The sequence below is a fragment of the Panthera pardus genome, unplaced genomic scaffold, assembly GCF_024362965.1.
Source record: "Panthera pardus isolate Hobbes unplaced genomic scaffold, ASM2436296v1 HiC_scaffold_3, whole genome shotgun sequence".
NCBI lineage: Eukaryota > Metazoa > Chordata > Mammalia > Carnivora > Felidae > Panthera > Panthera pardus.
The window spans coordinates 45,230,834-45,250,336 of record NW_026526876.1 but is presented as its reverse complement, the minus strand read 5'-3'; the positions used below and the strand labels follow the sequence as shown (position 1 = coordinate 45,250,336).

At 51.8% G+C, this 19,503-nt stretch overlaps 1 protein-coding gene across 2 annotated transcripts in view; it reads left to right on the top strand.

Moving 5' to 3' along the window:
* Nucleotides 1–12,301: 12,301 nt before the first annotated feature.
* The window catches only part of CUEDC1 (CUE domain containing 1), an 83,178-nt gene continuing 75,976 nt past the window's right edge, over nucleotides 12,302–19,503 (top strand). The window contains exon 1 of one of the 2 annotated variants that reach the window (XM_053893246.1): nucleotides 12,302–12,603. The gene's annotated coding sequence lies outside the window, so the exon portion shown is untranslated. The remainder of the gene's footprint in view (nucleotides 12,604–19,503) is intronic. The other variant, XM_053893245.1, reaches the window with a different exon arrangement.

The following is a 19,503-nucleotide window of genomic DNA, read 5'->3' as shown; positions in this document are numbered from 1 at the left end:
TTCTATGTGCTGTTCCCTAGGCCTAGAACGGCCTCCCCACAAGCAACTTTCCCATTTCCTCCATTATGAACCCCTAGAGGTCTTGCAAAACCAATGTAAATGTGGCTCCCTCTGAAACCTCCCCTGTAACTTTAGGTGGTTGGCTCATTCCTCCTCAGTATGACAGGAGAAGTTGGCAGATACCCAAATAAAGTAGAGGTAGGCGAGCACCCTCTGGTTTCTAAGTCCGACTGTGGGTTCCACATCCCCTAAATCTCTGGTTCCAAATTAGTGGGGCTGTGACAGCCTGTGGTTTTACTGACTTTGCCCTGTATCGATGAGTCCCAGTGTCCGGGAAGCCTGAAACACAGCAAAGAACCAAGTGCCAAGACCAGAAACAACAGCAACAGGTAAGTGTGGCCCCCAGAGGATCCAGTGGAGGGTGAGACCTGGCAGACCGTCCCTGAAATACAGGGTTGCAATCAAAAGCAGAGTTGGAATCTGACAGGCCTGGGTGTAAATCCAGGCTGTGCCACCTGGAGCTGTGTGATCTTGAGCAAGATACATAACCTCTCTGGCCTCCCTTTCCTCAGCTGTAGAATGACAGTAAGAATGGACCCCCCCCTCCCCCCTCCACCTGGTCCTCCTATTTTCCTATCCCAGGAACAGCAACATCACTTTGCTCAGAGACACTAACTGCATTCTCCCTAAGACCTACAAAGGAGCCGGGTGCTTTCCTGCATGGCTTCCCCACCTCAGACTCTCAGATTCTGAGGACTGGCATCCAGCATAGGAACCAGAGCCTCATGCAAGAATGAGACAGTTAGATGGAAGACGCATCTTCGGAAAAGCAGCTAACTGATGGCTGGCCGGAGATGTGGCAGACAGGGCTCAGGTTAGACCCAGGGAAGAACCACCGGGCTGGGAGACCTGGAAAAGTGGTCATGACATGTGCCCAGCTGGGGACGGTGCATCCTGCTTCAGAGAAGTCTTTCCATCTCGCTTCCTGCCCCCACACGCACTACATCCACACAAGATCCGCGGTCCCACCTCCTGACCAGAGAGTGAGTTCTTCTTACAGTGGACTGCAAGTCTGGCTTGGGCCTGCCCTCCTGCCTTCTCAAGAAGAAAGGAAGCACCGCCTCCTGCCCAGGCAGGATGGGGGAGAGAAGCCTGACAGCTTCCTCACACCTGCTCGCTCCCGAGTCAGTCCCAGTCGGCTCCACCTGCTCTCTCGAAGGAAGGCGTCCCGGGGCTCACGCGCTCGGAGAGGGGGGGCCCCCCGCAGAGAGCGAGGCAAACGTGGGTTTTGCCAGGGCCGCATCGGTCAAGCTCCCGTGGTCCCCAAACTGCCATGCCTAGCGTCCGGTGCCCTCCACCGTTTGGCCCGATCTACTTTGCCGGCCTCCCCTCCGCGATCCCGCCCCCGGGCCGACCAGAGTTACCGCGGGGCTGCGGGGGAGCAGCTGCGAGCCACCAACCCGGGGCGTGACGGCCCGCCCCCACCGGAGCACCGCCGAGCCGGGATTGGTTGAAATCTCCTGCGTTCTGATTGGTCGAGTCAGGGTGTTCATTCACGCCGAGCCGTCCTCCTGCAGAAGTTTCTCCAGTGCTGCTTCACTTTCTTCTCCCCGCACGGTAGTTGTACGTTTTCTATGTAAATAGGTACAGTGCAGCTCTATGCTTCCGCAGGTGAAGTGCCGCCGAATAGCGTTGGCCCCTGAAGGATGGCCGGAGCTGTCACTTTATTGTAGCCAGCACCCAAATCACACAGGTGCGGCGAATCGGGAGAGGCTTGTGGGAAGCTGGGGGGACTGCGTTTTGCAGCCCTTGGGAAGGCCGCCGTTCATCCTGGGATGCCCTTTGCTGGGTGGCCTTTCAGAAGACTCGCTATTGCTAGAAACCAGTCCGTTCTTCCGCCTACGCTTACATTTCACATTTCATTGCCTTCTGTCATGCTGTTCCATATGCTAGGAATGCTTTTCTCACTCACTTTTTTTTTTTTTTTTTTCTTCCAAATGTGGTTAAATATTCCTGCTCACCAGCATCCTCCGGAGAAAACCCTGATTGCAGGGCTTGGACACAGAAAACGTAAAGTGAGCTTGAAATATTTTTCAAACACTTTTTATTTGGAAATAATTTCAAAATTACAAAAAGTTGCAAAAATGAAAATAGTACAAGAAACACCTGTATACCCTTTACCCAGATTCACCTATTGCTAACATTTTATTCCGTGTTTAATTACATATAGGCTCTCTCTCTCTCTAATTTTTTAAAAACTATTGCAGGGTTTCATACATCACGGCCCTTATCCCTAAATACTTCTGTATGCATTTCCTAAACATGGATAATGCTCTTACACTCTTATACTCTTAACTTTATACACTTACATCTATATAATACTTTCATTTAATCTACCATCCATATTACAATTTCGTCAGATGGTCTAATTATATCCTTGACGGCACCCAGTATAAGGTCTAGTCTAGGGTCAGGTATTGTGTTTAGTTGTTGTGTTTCTTTAGGCTCCTTAAAACTGGAACATTTATATGACTACCTTTATTCTTATTATTTTTTAAATTACAGACCCCTGCTTTTTTTTTTTTTTTTTTTTTAATAGAACGTTCCTCTGGGTGCCTGGGTGACTCAGTCGTTTAAGCGTCCAACTCTTGGTTTTGCTCAGGTCATGATCTCACAGTGCATGAGTTCGAGGCCCGCATGGGGCTCTGCACTGACAGCACGAAGCCTGCCTCTGATTCTCTGTCTCCCTCTCTCTCTCCCCCTCACCTGCTTGCTCTCTATCTCTCTCTCAAAATAAATACATAAACATTAAAAAACAAGAAGACATTTTAAAAAACAGAACATTCCTCGTCTTGTGTTTATCTGATGTTTTCCCATGGTTAAATTGAGATAACGCATTCTCAGCAGGAATACTGCTGAGGCAATGTGTCCTCAGGATATCCTATCTGGAGGCACATGATGTCCCTCTGTCCCCCATAGATGATGTTAATTTAGATCACCCAGTCAAGGTGTTGCCCAGTTTCTCCACTTATGATTACTTTTCTCCCCCTTGCAACTAATAAGCAGTCTATGGGAAAACACTTTAAGACCATTCAAATATCCTCCGCATCAAAATTTCTCCCTAGATTTAGCATCCATTGATGGTCTAATTCGGGTTTACCATGGTGGTGTAAACATCTCTTTGCACAAGTTTGTAGAGATGGGAATGTATCAGATAAAATGGGAACATACTGAAAGAACACAGGAGCAAGGAAATGGCCAGAATCTGGAACAATCTAAGCATTGAAATAAATAATGATAATAAATTATAACATTGAAGGAAAGTAATAATCCACGAACCCACAGTAAACCAAGCCTGGGGTGGCTCAGTCTGTTGAGCATCCGACTTCAGCTCAGGTCGTGATCTCACAGTTTGTGAGTTCGAGCCCCACGTTGGGCTCTGTGCTGACAGCTCAGAGCCTGGAACCTGCTTTGGATTCTGTGTCCCCCCCTCTCTGTGTCTCCCCTCCTTGTGCTCTTTCTCTCAAAAATAAATAAACATTAAAAAAAACCAACAGCATAAATCTCAGTTTGGGCTTCCAGTGACCCCATTGTGCAGTGGTAGCTATGCCCCTCTATGCTACTATATTGCTGTGCCTCTCCTCTGACCTGCCACCATCATGTGACACTTTCCTAATTAGGAAACAGAGCTGAATTGAGCCCTGGCCTCTATCTCCTCCTGCCCCAAGGGAAGCAGGCCCTGCAGGATCAGGTATGGGACCTGGAGCTGAGGGTCTTGGACCCTGGAAACTGAGTCACAGCCTCAGGGTCCCCTTGTCCCAAGGGTTCAGCTCTGCCAGAGGGCTCTATTTTCCCTTTTAAAGAGACACCCAGTAGGGGCGGCTCGGTCAGTTGAGCATCCAACTCTTGATTTCTGCTCAGGTCATGATCTCCCGGTTTGTGGGATCGAGCCCCACGTTGGGGTTTGCACTGACAGCGTGGAGCCTGCTTGGGATTCTCTCTCTCCCTCTCTCACTGCCCCTCCCCTGCTCATTCACTCTAAATAAATAAATAAATAAATAAATAAATAAATAAATAAATATAAACTTAAAAAATAAAAGAGACACCCAGTAAGTGGAATCTCCCTCAAAGACATCACTCAGCCCTCTAGGGAGGGTCCCCTGCCCACCACCTTGGAACTGGCCGTGGTACAACCCCAGGGAAGCTCTTCTGCCAAAGAAGAAGATATTCCTGCCTTTCCACTAGTGCCCAGAGCCTCACTCAGGGGCCGATGATGTAGCGCCAGCTTCCTCTCTTTCCTTCCTTGGCCATTTACCGGCCCGCCCGAGGGGTCCTCCCCAGATGCTCCTTTACCTGTGGCTCTGCTCCCCAAATCCGACTCAGGAATATTCATCTTGCCCCATCCCCAACCCCCTCCATGAATCATTATTTCTGGGACGGACCAGATCTAACGTCTTAGACTAATTTGATTTCGGGCAGGCCTCTTTGAATTATAAGAATGACAGTAAGCAAAACAGGCATCATTGTCTAAGTGTATTACAGTGATGAGGAACGGACACTGCAGCCAGACCACCTCCTCCTGATCCCAACTGTGCAAAACAAATGTGCACAAGTTACTTAATCTCTCTGTGCCTCACTTTCCTCATCTGTGAACAAGGCCTGATGGTAGTACCTACCTGAGGGCTGTTGAGGAGTAAATGAGGTAAGAATGTTAGTGTTGGGGAGCCTGGCTGGCTCAGGCAGTAGAGCGTGCAACTCTTGATCTCAGAGTCCTGAGTTCAAGCCCCAGATTGGGCATAGAGTTTAAACGTTTAAAAAAAATTTTTTTTAATTTTTTATTTATTTTGAGAGACAGAATCCCAAGCAGGCTCTGCACCATCAGCACAGAGCCGGATGCGGGGCTTGAACTCAAGAACGGTGAGATCGTGACCTGAGCCGAGATCAAGAGTCAGACACTTAACCGACTGCGTCACCCAGGAGCCCCTAAATTTTTTTTTTTTAATTTTTTTAACGTTTATTTATTTTTGAGACAGAGAGAGACAGAGCATGAACAGGGGAGGATCAGAGAGAGAGGGAGACACAGAATCTGAAACAGGCTCCAGGCTCTGAGCGGTTAGCACAGAGCCTGACGCGGGGCTCGAACTCACGGACAGCAAGATCATGACGGGAGCCGAAGTCGACGCTCAACCGACTGAGCCACCCAAGCGCCCCTTTTTTTTTAATTTTAGAGAGAGAGAGTGTGGGGGAGAGGGGCAGAGAGAGAGAATCTCAAGCAGGCTCCACACTCAGCATGGACTCGATCCCAGGACCCTGGGATCATGACCTGAGAGAAAATCAAAAGTCAGTGGCTCAACTGACTGAGCCACCAGGAGCCCTGGGGGTAGAGTTTAAAAATAATAAAAATAGGAGCGCCTGGGTGGCTCAGTTGGTTAAGTATGTGACTTTGGCTCAGGTCATGATCTCAGAGCTTGTGGGTTCAAGCCCTGCTTCAGGCTCTGTGCTGACAGCTCAGAGCCTGGAGCCTGCTTCAGATTCTGTGTCTCCCTCTCTCTCTGCCCCTCCCCTGCTCGTGCTCTGTCTCTCTCAAAAATAAACATTAAAATAAATTAATTAATTAATAAAAAGACTTTTAAAAAACAATGTAAAGGTTAACTGGCACATAGTAAGCATCATGTGTTTGCTTTTATAATAATTGTAATTGTTAACTCCAAGAGTGTAGTGAAGGGTATGGACTCTGGAGTCACAGGCTGGGTTTGTACCATGGTTCTCCCACTTACGGTTGGAATTTGGGCAAAGCTTTTGACCTCCCTCTGCCTCAGTTTCCACATCTGTGAAATAGGAGTGAAAAACAACGCTTGCCTCTTAGGGTGTTTCTGGATTAAGTGAGGTAAAATGTGCCAAAGTGCTTAAAACAGGGTCAGACACATTGTAAATTGTTCAAAAAACTTTATCATTTACTATTATTATTTTTGTTTCACTGTTTTTATTTTTAAGTAATCTCTACGCCCAATGTGGGGCTCAAACTCACAACCCCAAGATCAAGAGTCATAAGCTCTACCGACTGAGCCATCCAGGTGCCCCACACCATTATTATTTTTAATCTAGTGAGGAAGACAGTGATATTCTTACTGTCGTTTTAGAGATGAGAAAACTGAGATTCAGGCTAAGTACCTCGCCAATAAGTAGTACAGCAGGGATTTACTTGTGCCCTGGTCTGACTGGCGCCAAGGTCTTGGTCACCACACTATGCGGACGGAGCAGGTTTAGAGGGAGTTTACGAGGAAGAGGGAATCTGCTGCTCCGAGCCAGGATTGAATGTCTAGCCTCGTGAAATATTTGTGCAGGCTCAAAAGCCACTTCGTCAAAGGCGCCCTCTCTGATCTCTCCCCCTTGACAATGAACCCCTTCCTCCCTAGGTCTGCTTACACCTTGACCTTCATGTCACACTCTGCCTTGTCTTGTTTGCCAGCTGCTCCACATCTACCTTCCCCTTAGACTTGGGAGGTGAGGTGAGGAAGGGCTAGACATTGTTCATTTTGGGGGTCTCAGTATGGGAAGTGGGCGAAAAAGGTCCTAGAACTGGCTTGAAATTGCCTAAGTTAAATGTAATTACGGAGGGAAAGGTATTTATGTTTAACTTTCCTCCTTCCAATCAAGGTGACCCTGAAAACTATCACAGACATATACATATATATGATTACAAAGGAATGTACATTCAACGTAGGAAATGTGGCAAGTCCAGAAAAGTATTAATTAATAATAATTATTAATAAAACAAAAGTTATCTGGGGTGCCTGGGTGGCTCAGTTGGGTAAGTGCCCGACTCTTGATTTCAGCTCAGGTCATGATCTCATAGTTCATGGGTTTGAGCCCCAAATGTGTTTGAGTGCTCTCTCTCTCTCAAAATAAATAAACTTTAAAAAAAAGATAAAATAAAAGTTATCTATAAAACTCTCATTCAACAATTGGTTAATATGTTGGCAAATTTTCTTCTATGCTTATAACTAAATAAATAAAAATAAATAAACGGGCTCATAATGCATAAGCTGTTTCATAGCCTCCCTTTTCCAAACACATTGTGAACATTTTTGTAGACATTAAATGTCCTTTTTGTTCGTTTGTTATTATTTGTTTATTTTGGGGAGAGTGCAAGCAGGGGAGGGGCAGAGAGAGGAGACAGAGGAGCCAAAGCAGGCTCTGTGCTGACAGCAGCAACCCAGACTCGAACTCACAAACCACGAGATCATGACCTGAGCTGAAGTCGGCTGCTCGACCCACTGAGCCACCTGAGGCCCCTGGATAAAGGTTACCTGAAATTCCATTTATGTATCCCTGATCTCCACCCCACTGCCTTGTAGAGGACAAGCTAGCAGACTTTGTACAGGAGGTCAGGACCCCTGCAGCCTTACAAACTGCTACCCGTGAAGGGAGGACATGTGGTTTTTGTAAGGGCAAACCAGACGCGTCTCACCCACCTGTCAGAAGTCAGTCCTCTGGCAAATAGTTACAGACAGTCCTTGCCTTTCAGTGGTCCAGTTTGTGATTTTTCGACTTTATGATGGTGCGAAGCACATACACATTCAGTAGAAACTCTACTTCGAATTGTGAATTTGGATCTTTTACCTTGAAATGTGAATTTGAATCTTTTCCCGGGCTCGTGATATACGAGGCTCTCCCGTGATGTCGGTGGCAGGACGAAGCTTCTAGTCAGCCCCAAGATCAGGAGGGTCACAACCCATACACTGATAACCATTCTGTACCCATACAACCGTTCTGTCCCTCACTTTCAGTACAGTATTCAATACGTGACATGAGACAGTCAGCACCTTATTATATAATTTTTTTTTAACGTTTATTTATTTTTGAGACAGAGAGAGACAGAGCATGAACGGGGGAGGGTCAGAGAGAGAGTGGGACACAGAATCGGAAGCAGGCTCCAGGCTGTGAGCCATCAGCCCAGAGCCCAACTCGGGGCTCGAACTCACAGACCGCGAGATCGTGACCTGAGCTAAAGTCGGACGCTTAACCGACTGAGCCACCCAGGCGCCCCAGTCAGCACCTTATTATAAAATGGGCCCTGTGGTAGATGATTTTGCCTACCTGTAGGCTAATGTTAAGTGTTCCTAGCACAGGTCAGGCAGCCTGGGCGAAGCTGTGATGTTCAGCAGGTTAGATGTATTCGATGTGTTTTTGACTTATGACACTTTCAATTTAGGATGCGTTTGTCGGGACGTAGCTACTGTAAGTTGAGGGAGATGTGTACTCACTCATGGCGCTGCCAGGCTGGGTGGTGCAAGCACTGAGACAGAGGACACCCCCTGTCTCCCAGGAGCTCATGCGGAGAGCTACTACCTTACCCTGAGCTATATGTAGGCAGGATGGACAGAGGGACCGCTGGGGAGCAGCGGGCTACTCAAGAGAAGGAGAGTTCGCAGAAAGTGCTACAGGCATGACATTGGCATTGGTGCCCCGGGAAAGGGGTGAGGGGCCTGGGAATCCTTCTCTCAGTTGGAAGTCAGGTTGGCAATCCCACAGGTTTCCATCTAGTTACCATCCCGGGAGGGGAGGTGCGTACTCATTTATCTTGAGTAAAAAATGTTTCCCCTGTTTCCGTGTTTCTCTCATGTGTTCTTTCAAAACCCCCACGTGTTACTGCCAATTACTTGTCAGCATCCTCTGAGTTTCCTGCTCAGATCGGTGAAGCTGGAGAAAGGGATAGGATTACCCCAGTTGTCTGGATGTTCGCACCACTTTCTTTTCCACCTTGGACCTGACTAAGCTTCAGTGATGCTAGAAGGCTTCTCTTTAGGGCAAGAGAATGGGCTGTTTCCCAAGCCGCAGCCACGTGTTCTTGTCCACGATTTGTGCCCCAGCATTTGTCTGGGGCTGCGGAAATCCCAGAAGGGCAATGTCTGGTTTTCCCTGGGGTCCAGTTGGAACCCGCTCTTTCCAAGCCTGAGCCCCACAGCTCAGCCTCACCCTCATTGCAGAGGTGGGACACAGCGGATATGCTCCCACTTATCTGTGCTTAGTATAGCCACAGACTTGGCAAGAAGCTTTCCTCACCTTCCCATTTGCTCAGTGGGAACAGCAAGTGGTCTTGACTGTCCTAGCTTGGGGGTAAGGGGCAAGGACAGGAAAGGGGAGGGACTGGAGTGTAGGCGAAGGGCAGGCTGGGAAGGGCCTCCCGAAGGAGTTCAAATTTTATTCTCCAAGCAATGGGTTGTCATTCGTATCTTTTCAACAAGACAGAGACATCACCAGTCTAAGCTTTAGAAAATAACCTGCTAGCATCGAGAAGGACGGATTGAAAGTCAGGAGCCCTGGTGGCACCAGCAGAACAAGGGCAGAGCCGTGGGAATGCAGAGGGGGCACATTCCAGAGACATTCAGGAAGTAGAAAGCCCTGAATTCGCAGCATATGAACTTGGTAGCTCAGATGAATGGGAGGTGCCCTTCTTCAGGACAGAGAGTTCTGGCGAAGGAGGATGTGGAGTTCACGGCTTCCAGGCTTGCCACGCTGAAGGTGAGGTGGTTCTGCACCAGGCTGTCCAATGGCAGTTACACATTCCAGGCAGGAGCTCAGGAGAGGGAGTGGGGACCCCAGAATGGGTCATCACCCCAGACAGCTGGCGGCAGACGCCGTGCTACTATCATCAGTAACGATGCTAGCCGTCACTGCACATTTTGATGTGCCAGGCAGTGGTCTGGGCGCTTCACATGCGTGGATTTGTGTAAACCTCACCCCGATCTTTGGAGGTAAGGCACTGTTGTGAGCTCTAAATTCAGGTGAGGAAAACAGGCCCAGAGAAAGTTCAGTAACTGGCCTAAAGTCATGCAGCACGCAAGTGGGGGGCAATCGGGGCTTGGTACCTGCTCCACTCTAGCCCCACTGGGAGAACATCTTGGGAGTTGTGGGATTTAAGGAAAAGGCAAGAGGACTGTACCCTGGAGAAGCTCCTGGGGCAGGCAGGGCTGAAGAAAGGAAGGAGCTGGTAGGAAAACAAAGGTGGGAAGCCACGGGGTGGGAGTCATTTCAGGGTGTTAACTGCCCCTGGAATGCTGGGGGCAGGGTCTCAACTGCAGGATCCAATGGGGATTGAGGGATTAGACAGCATGTCTGGTTTCTTTCTGGAGAAGTTTATTGAGCTATCGAGGAATGGGCAAGAGAGAACCAGGGCAATGGCCGGAGAGCAGGGCAGGGTTACAGGCTTCTTAAAAAGGGGGGCATCCCTCAGGTTTGAAGGTATGAAGCAGAGAAGGGGAGAAAGAACCGATGGAGCCTCCTGGAGCGTGGGGGTTGTGCCTGAGAGCATATGTCATCCTCTGAGCTGAGCAGGGACAACAGGGGCCCAACCCAGGGCAGAAGCTGGGGGAATAAGGTGGGGGTGGGGTGGAGGAGGAAGGAACAGGACTTGGTAACCAATAGAATATAGGGCAAGGGACACTTGAGATCTGAGGTTTCCAGCTGCCAAAGAGGAGGAGGAGGAGGATTGGACAGGCAAAGGCTCCGAGTTCGATTTTAGCCTCCTTGCCTGTGAGGTGTCCGAGGGACCTGCAGGCCTGGCCTGGGAGCCTCTGGGCCCTTATGGCTCAGAGGCAGTGGTAGGAGTGAGGGAAGTTACCCAGGGTGGGTATCAGAGGCAGGGGAGGGGTCTGAGGAAAAGCTTCCAGAAAGACAGCCCTGAAAGGAAGGATAAGGTAGCAATGCCCAAGAAGTGTCCTTCAATGAAGAGCGTCCATTCGAGTGACTGATTTCATTTGATGACTGTATTAATAGCATATTAAAAGATTTTATGAACACTCAGGGGCAAATGCAAATAGCGGTATCTCCAAGTCTGCGGATGCGTTTTCCGGGCTCTGCAGGTGACAGGGAGGAACTGCAGAAGCATCTTGCAAGTAGGCAGAAAAGTGAACCGCACTGTGGGCTGGAATAAGGTAACACTCATGATGACATAATCTAGAAGACCCGCAAAGAGGATCAATCCCAAGCTCCCAGTTACAACTTCAGGACAGGAGCCAGGAGGCAGTTGGTCTAGATTAAGGGTCTTTGATCTGGGGTCTAGGGACTACCTCCTGAGGTTTCAAGCACCCCCCCCCCCTCCCGGCAAGGGCATGTACCACCAAGTGAAGGAGCATGAGGTGGGGTGTGGGGTGGAGAGGAGATCCTCAGAGGGTCTGGGCACCCCACCCTGGAGCTGTACTCCAAATGCTAACCTGATGTTGGACCTCCCCAAGGAGGGTGTGGTTCTGAGGTTTCTCCTCCTCACAAGTTCCCAACTTGCTAAAGAAACCTTCCCTTGACATGCAAATGATGGAAACACACGGTGTCTGGGGCACTCTGGTTTGTGGTTTTTACCATCAGATGTCTCTGTGGCTGAGCAGGTTGACTTGTCTCAGCAGAGCTAGGGGGAAGCCCTCAGAGGAAGAGGGGAGAGAGGCTATTCCCTGGAGTCTGGGCCCACATGGGAAGTGGGCCTCCAAGGCAGGCTGTGGAAGAGGAGGGTGCAGACCCTTCGCAAGCTGTCGGGGGCGGGGCTGGAACTGCACCCTCCTCAGACCTCCTATGTAGCTCCTCTTCAACGCAGAATACTGGGCTGTCGCCACCTGCCCGCCCCTCCCCCCCCCCCCCCCCCCCCGCCCCGGCCCCACACTGGAGTTTGAAGCCAAACCACATGAAAAAGAATAGTCAAATCTGATCTCCCATTTATTGGACAAGTTCTTCTGTGGAAAATCTTCTCAGGGCTCAGAAGCCCCCAAAAGTGACCGGGGATGCTGGGAGATGGGGAGATGGCAGGAGGTATCTGATGATGTGATGTGATGGATAACCGCTTTGATCTCCTGACCCCCTCCTCACCATCTCCTCCGACCTCGGCATTTTGTTTCCTTCCCGGAGCCCTAGCTTCCCAGGGGCCACCCTTCCCCCACACCGCAGCTGTCCCAGGCCCAGATGTGCGTCGTCCACCCTCTGCACCCGCCCGGGCAGCTCTGCTCTTAGGTGGCCCTCCGAGCCACGCGCTCGGGTCCCCGCCCCACCCCGGCCCGTCTCCGGGAGCGCCTTCCCGGCGCCGGTCCCCGAGCAGGGAGGGGCAGGACGCCCCGCACCCCACTAGCCGGGGGAGACCGAGGCTCCTAGCTCACGCCCTCCGGCCCGCCGGTGGGGGCTCACGGCGGCTGGTGCGGGGGCGACGCAGGGGAGACCCCGCCAACCGTCCCCCGGAGCCCCCCAGCCCCGCGACTGTGCCGCTTCCCGCCCCCCCCCCCCCATTCCGGCTTCCCTCCTCTCTCGGAGGGGGTCGGGCCTCCGAGCGGGTCTGGGGGCGCCGCGGCCTGGCCGGCGCCCCGCCCGCGGTCCCGCTCCTCCCCGCGCGGCCCCACTTGTGGCCCCGCCGGCGGCCGCGCAGGGACAGCTGCATTTCTCGCCGCCCGCCGCTAGGAAGCTGGCCTCGCCTCGCATTCTCCGCCTCCCGCGCCCCAGCCGCGCCGCCGCGCCGGGCCCGCCGCCGCCACCGCCGCCACCGCCGCCGGCGCGGGATCGCGGCCCCTCCCCCGCCCGCCGGCCCCTCGGGCCCGCGGGGCAGCGGACGCGCGTGGCGGCTGCTCGGTAAGACCCTCCCTTCGCTCCCCCGCGCGAGCCGGCTCCGGCCCGGCCCGGCGGCCCCACCTTCTCGGGCGCCGATCGCCGCGGCGCCGCCGGGAGGGCCGGGCCGGCGCGAGTTTGATTCCCGGCGCTGCCGCCGCGGCTTCCCGGGAGCCCGCGCCGCCCCAGCCGCGTGCGCCGGGTCGCGGCCCTCGCCTCCTCCCCGAGCCCCCTCCTCACCCAGGCCGTGGGCGCGCGAGGCGGGCGGGCACAGGGGGGCGGGGAGCGGGGAGCGGGGCTCGGGGCTCGAGGGGTGGTCGCGGGCGGGCGGGCGGCGCCGGGATGGGCTGCGAGGCCTCCCTGAGCCGGCGCCGCCCTGAGCCCCTGCCCCGGCCGCTCCCCCTTTTGTGTGGGCGCCCCTCGCAGCGCTGCCCGGGCCTGGGGGCGCTGGCTGGCGGGGGGCGCCTGCTGAGGGCAGAGCTCCTCCTAGGAGGAGGGGAGGCTGGCTTCCCGTCCCCGCCGATGTCACAGGTCGGCTCAGCCTTTTCTGGTCCCACCCGGTCCCCTGGGAGCTGCATCTCCCGGTGGCTCGCTAGGGAAAGTTCAGAACGCACTGTCCCCGCCCCTGCTCCCCCGCCCCTCGGCTCGGTATGCCCCGGGCTCTAAGCTCCAGGGGGTTGGTGTTGGCGTTTATTCATTCTTTCCTCTTCAGTTTCTCCTTGCATTGTTGCCTTACACCCGGCACCGGTTTGGCCTTTTCTTTTCTCCTTAAAAGAAGTTTTGGCTGCAGGAAATTTTTACTGAAATGAAATTCCTGGAGAGGGACTTGTTTTAGGGGAAAGGAGGTTTTAGATTTTCCTTTATTTTATTAATTTTATTATATGTGTGTGTGTGTGTGTGTGTGTGTACATTCACACACACACACACACACACACACACACACACACACACATATGTATGTATTTTGGTGAGAGTGAGGGGAATGACTGGGAGTTTAGATGTAAGATGTCCTAGAGGTGGTACGGGATGCAAGGAGACCATCTCACTCCCCACCTGGCCCTGAGGCAGGAACACCACCCCACATGGGGAATAACCTTGCCTGTTGGTTATTCTGAGCATCCTGAGCCACCTGGTCCTGCAGAAAGGACTCAGGGAGATGTTCTGGGCCTCTCATGCTCTTTCTCTGGCAGGCATGCTCATCTTTACCGCCTGGTGGAGTTAGCCATGTATGCCTGAAGAAGTGAGGGACACAGGGAATTCTCATGGAGGAGGTCACCTTACCATGAGATTTGGCCCCTTTGTGGAATCAAGTGTGAAACTGGGCCCTCTCTGTTGTCAGGGGTCGATGCCATTGGGACCTCTATTTTGAATGGAGGGTGGCATCTCTGGGATGGAGAGAGAAACCTGGCTCACGTCACCAGGAGGCTGAAGGGTGTGTGCAGGAGGGTTGGGTTTGAAATCCGCCTGTCCCCTTTCTGCTGCTGGAAGGAGCAGGAGACAAGGGAACAGGAGTGGTGCGTCAGGCCTGGGCACATCCTTAAACAGGAGAGAGAACTTGGACGACTAGGATGGCCCAGCAGTGGTAACATGACTAGGGAGGGGACTTGGGGCCAGAGGCTGGGGTCATGGGCCCCTTTGAGAATCTGGTGAAAGCCCCAGCTCCTGCTGTCTCCAAAGTGCACGTGTGCAGGGACACATTTTGTATACGCTATCATGATGTTACCATACCCTTTGGAACTGGAACCCCTTGGAAGACCCCTGATCTACAGTCTCGGTCCAGCAAAGTCCATTCAGAACGGTTCTCTCCTTTGTGGCCAGTCAGTGAATAATCCCAGTGTGCGAAGAGTAGACTTCTCAGGAGGTCGTTTCTCATGACCTTCTCATGCAACTTTGGGCGTGTGGCCACGGTGACCTGGAAACTCTGGACCAGAGCCCAGCTCCCTACAGTCAGCCAGAGGATGGGGGCAGATGGCTGGGGCAGGGGGCTTCTCCAGGGGCTGTCTGTGTGGCGAGAAGGCTCTAGGCGCTGCGTGGGGGCCACAGTTCTATCGGATTAGAGGCAAGTATAATTTCACTGGGTATGGAGCCAGGCACTTTAAGAGCCCCAGCTTATTCTTGGCGAATAGGGCTTGAGGTGGAAGGAGGAGCTTCAGTGGAGAGTGCAAGTGTGAAAACACTGCCCCTCTTGAGGAGTTTTGGGGCACCATTGTCCAAGGCCAGGATCCAGGTACTGTAGGTTCCTTTGGACTTTAAACGACAGTGGGGGGCCCAGAGGAGACAGATGTCACCGACCCCAGTGCACCCCAGGAGGTGTGGCCTGCCTTTGGTTTCTTAACCAAAGTGCCCTAGTTTGGCTGCTCAGGTGTTCGTGGCACCTACGCTTGCTGTCGGATCTAGAAGGGCCTTTAGTAGGGGTTGCCATCTCTGACCTCTCTGCTTTGGTGTTGAGAAGCACTTCTGAGGCTCAAGTGCCCCGAGACAGTGGTAGCTCATGGGCATTTTGCTTTATTTAAGTAGCCAGCACAGTGTTTGGGGTACAGCAGTACCCACACTTGTTCCCTCCTTCAGAGCTTCCTACATTTCCTCAGGAGTATTCTAAAGCCTTGGGGGCAGGAAGCTGGAGTCAGGCAGGGGTCACCTCTAACTATGCAAAATGGCCCGGAGGAGGAGATGCCTCCATTTCATTGACTCTGACAGGCTCCTTTGCTTACAGGAAGAGTCACAGGAGGCCTTGGAGATGCCATAGTCCAAGTCCCCGAATTTGGGACTTGGAAGTTGTCTTGGTGAGATGTCAGGGTCCTGTGGCAGTGACTAAAATTTCACATTCACTGCTGCTGCCCTGGATAGCACTGGCGAGTTGAGGATGCTGGTTGTGGTGGCTCACTCAGTGCTTCTCTGATCTCTGCCTTCAGCCTCCCAGTGAGCACGTCTGATCTGTCACAGCAGTTATAATGGGCTCCTAATAACGCGGCTATTACGCTTATTTTTAATTTTTGGTTTTTTGGTTTTTTTAGAGAGTGCACATGAGTGGGGGAGGGACCGAGGAGCGGGGGAGACTCTCATGCAGGCTCCACGCTTAGTGCGGAGCCGGACACGGGGCTTGATCCCACGCCTCAAGGATCATGACCTGAGCGGAAACCAAGAATCGGACGCTCAACTGACTGAGCCACCCACAGGGGCCTTTCTTATTATTTTTAAAACAGGTCATAAATGGCAAATGCTGTAACAATGCCTGTAAACAGAAACTCCCTTGTAAAATGTGGCCTTTCCATTTCTGTTATGGTGGCACCAAGTGTCTCTGAGGAATGATTGGTGGGATAAAGAAGTTCCAGCTCCCTCTAACCTCCTTCCCCCAGAGGCAGTTGGGGCCCTTTGGTGCCCTCCCCCCCACCCCCTAGCTCAGTGGTTTAGAGCGTAGGATCCGAAGTTAGAGTCCCAGCCCTCTCTCTTCCTCTCTGATTTTATAAGTGCCTCAGTCTCTCAGCTTTAGAAAGCGTGGAAGGAGAACTAATGTGTATGCCAAAGAATAAATGTTCTTTAGTGTAGAAGCTATTAGTACTATTATTTTTGTTAACTTTTTTTTAATGTTTATTTATTTTTGAGAGAGGGTGTGCGGCAGTGGGGGAGGGGGAGAGGGAGAGGATCCCAAGAGGGCTCTACGCTGACAGCAGCTACTCCATGTGGGGCTCGAACTCACAAACCACAAGATCATGACCTGAGCCAAAGTCCAACGCTCAACGGACTGAGCCACCCAAGTGCCCCTATTATTACTGTTATTATTTCTGCACATGGGTGCTAATGTTCTGAGGCTCCTTGTTGTTAAGGAAAATCTTTGGTAAAGATTTTACAGTCTAAAGACTGTAGAGGTGGAAGCTGGCTTTAGGAGGAGTAGGATGAAGTGTGTTCAGGCTTTTAAATTATGAGCAAAGGGTTCTGCATGGTGGGGAGATGGGAGCCTGAAATGTCAAGGGTGATGATAGAGAAGCGTAGTTGGGTACAGAATGACTCAGCATCTGTAGCCCTGCTGTGGAACCGACTCTTCTCCCTTCTTTTTGGTAAGAGAATAAGCTGATGAGAGTAGGGGAGTTGGGAAAGGGTCATAATAAGGTAGGAGAGTTGCATGACTTTTATGTTGATGCTAACATTGGTTCTGGAGAAAGGGAGTGTAGCGGGGGTGGGGGGCAGTCCCCCTATGCAGTCAAGAGTGAAAGCTGCAAGGTGGAGGGGGTTTCAGGAAGGAATAGATCTGCTGAATAATTCCAGCACTCCCTGAGCACTTGCTATGGCTCAAAGCCTGTTCCAGGTGCTTCTCACGGATCAGCTCATTTAATTCTCACAAGACTCTATGAGATGTCAGATCTGTTTTTCAGTTAAGAAACAGAGACGTAAAGAGGTTAAATAACTTGCCCAAGATCACATGTCTAGAAGGTGGTAGAGCCAGGATTTGAATCCAAGAGGCCTGTCTCTGTAGAGCTTACATCCTTAGAGAAATTCTGGGATAGGGGTGGAGAGAGGCGAGGATGGTAGGGCTGGGGCTAAAGGCCTTCGTGCTCTGCTGGAAGGGCAGCCCAGGCCACATTCAGACATCACCAGAAGGTGCCTGGAGTGTTCAGTCTGCCGAGAACCGCTGGCCAAGTGCCAGGCACTCTGCTGGGGCTGACCCCCCGTACAAAGGTCATTGAGGCCCCTGCCTGCAAGATGCCTGTGGTCTTGTAGGGGAGACAGGTTAGCCCAGAACTCCACGGCAAGCACTGCTGTGAGACAAAGCACTGCAGAGGGGACGCTCTACCGTCCAGAAGAGCTGGGGTGGGGAAGGCTGCCTGCAAGAGAGGGCACTTGAGCCGAGTGAGAGCAAAGGTGGCCGCTGTCTCCAGGACATCACTCTCCCACTCTGTGAACTTTGATTAGAACCGAGGGTCAAATTTTCTGGATCCTGCAACACCCTGGCTGGGGTGAGGCAGGAACTGGGAAGTGCAGTTGGCTTCCTTGATGTCTTTGTGGTTTTTAAGAGTCATCTCCTGTAATGCTTGCAGTGAACTTGCTGAAGAAGAAATAGAAATCTTCTAAGAGTTACTGCCCAGAGGGGCACCTGGCTGGCTCCGTCGGTGGAGCATGCAACTCTTTTTTCTTTTTAAGTTTATTTAATGAGAGAGAGAGAGAGAGAGAGAGAGGGCAGGGGAGGGGGAGAGAGATAAAAGAGAGAGAGAGATTCCCAAGGAGGTTCTGCTTGTCAGCACGATGCGAAGCCGGATGTGGGGCTCGAGCTCATGGACTGTGAAATCATGACCTGAGCAGGAATCAAGAGTTGGATGCTTAGCCCGCTGAGCCACCCAGGTGCCGCTGGAGCATGCGACTCGTGATCTCGGGGTTGTAAGTTTGAGCCCCACGTTGGGGTAAGGGATTACTTTAAAAAAAAAAATAGAGTTACTGCTCAGAGCACAGTGATTCACTCCTGTCTCTCCGAACTTAGAAGCAGAACCAGAGGCAAATGAACGTAAGCTGTGGAGGAAGGACTCGAGTAAGGGATGAGGAAAACATTCCTTGCAGATAGGATGTGAGATGTGAGAACAAGTGACTCATAGGAGCAGAGGGGAATGGCCTCCCCTGAAGGTCTTTAGAAATGGGAACGAGTTTCATTTGTCTTGGTGGTTTCAGAGATTTCATCTGGAGACAGGAAGACGAAGTAGAGGCCCCCAGAGGTCTGTGTCAGCTCAGCGATAGGAGGGTGAAAGGAGCTGGAATTTCTGAGCTAGAAGATGGCTCAAATCTGGCCTGGGTCCTTATTTTGCCGTAACACGGAGCGGCTCATCCATTAGTCAGTGAGCCGGGACACGAAGCACATCTGCCCAACAGCTGGGGTCTTGCCCTGCGCTGATCCCAGTCAGAGGGGATGCTTACCGGGAGTGCCCACGGGGTGGGGTCCAAGCCTTGTGACGAGGCCTGCGGGAAACCCGCAAGGAGTTGACCTTTGGGCTGTTGGCACTAGAGAAAAGCATCAGCTGTGCTCAGATGCTTCTGAGGATGCCTGTTCCCTGCTGGAGCTACTGGGTCATCCAGGTCACCCTGCTGGCCTGGCACCCAGAAGAGCTTTGGGTGCACATTTGGCGCCTTTGGCGAACCTTGCCGAATGAAAAGTAAATAGCAGAAGTCATTACTCTTTTGCCATACACTTGTTGGGCCAGCACCCTTGTCCTTGCACTTCTGTGTAGCATAGGCCGACAGTAGAATCATTGTCTAATCCCCCCAGGCGCAGAGAAAGGTGTCCCAAAGAGTGCTGGGGCGAGGGGAATTGACACAACACAGTTTAGGATCTTCCTCAAAACTTACAGTTCTTTGAAAGAACATCAAGGGCTGACGTTATGTTCATTTATAATGACCTGCTTTTTTCGTTTGCTTTGGGTTTGTCATTGATCCTAGCACAAAAGTAAAGGCTGAATTTTCCAAATTGAGAAAAAGCATAAGGATATAGTGATCTAAACTGCATTCAGCAAGAGGGCCACAGAGATCTCTGAAGAGAAACAAGGCTTGCTCTCAGAAGGGAATCTGATTAAGAATGAGCCAACGGGCGCCCGGGTGGCTCAGTCGGTTAAGCGTCCAACTTCGGCTCAAGTCGTGATATCACGGTTTGTGAGTTCGAGCCCTGCATCGAGCCCTGCACTGGCAGTGCAGAGCCTGCTTGGGATTCTCTCCCTCCCCCTCTCTCTCTGCCCCTCCATAACTTGTGCTCTCTCTGTCAAAATAAATAAATTAAAAAAAAAAAATAAAGAATGAGCCAAATATGAACAGATGCTGAACAGTGGCTTTGAAATACTGGGTGGTGGGCTTCACTTGCTGGGATCAGTTTAAATGGACTCATGCAAATTAAAACAAAGCAGCAACAGAAATCACTCTGCCTCCTCCTCTAACCTTGTTGTTCCTTGTTTG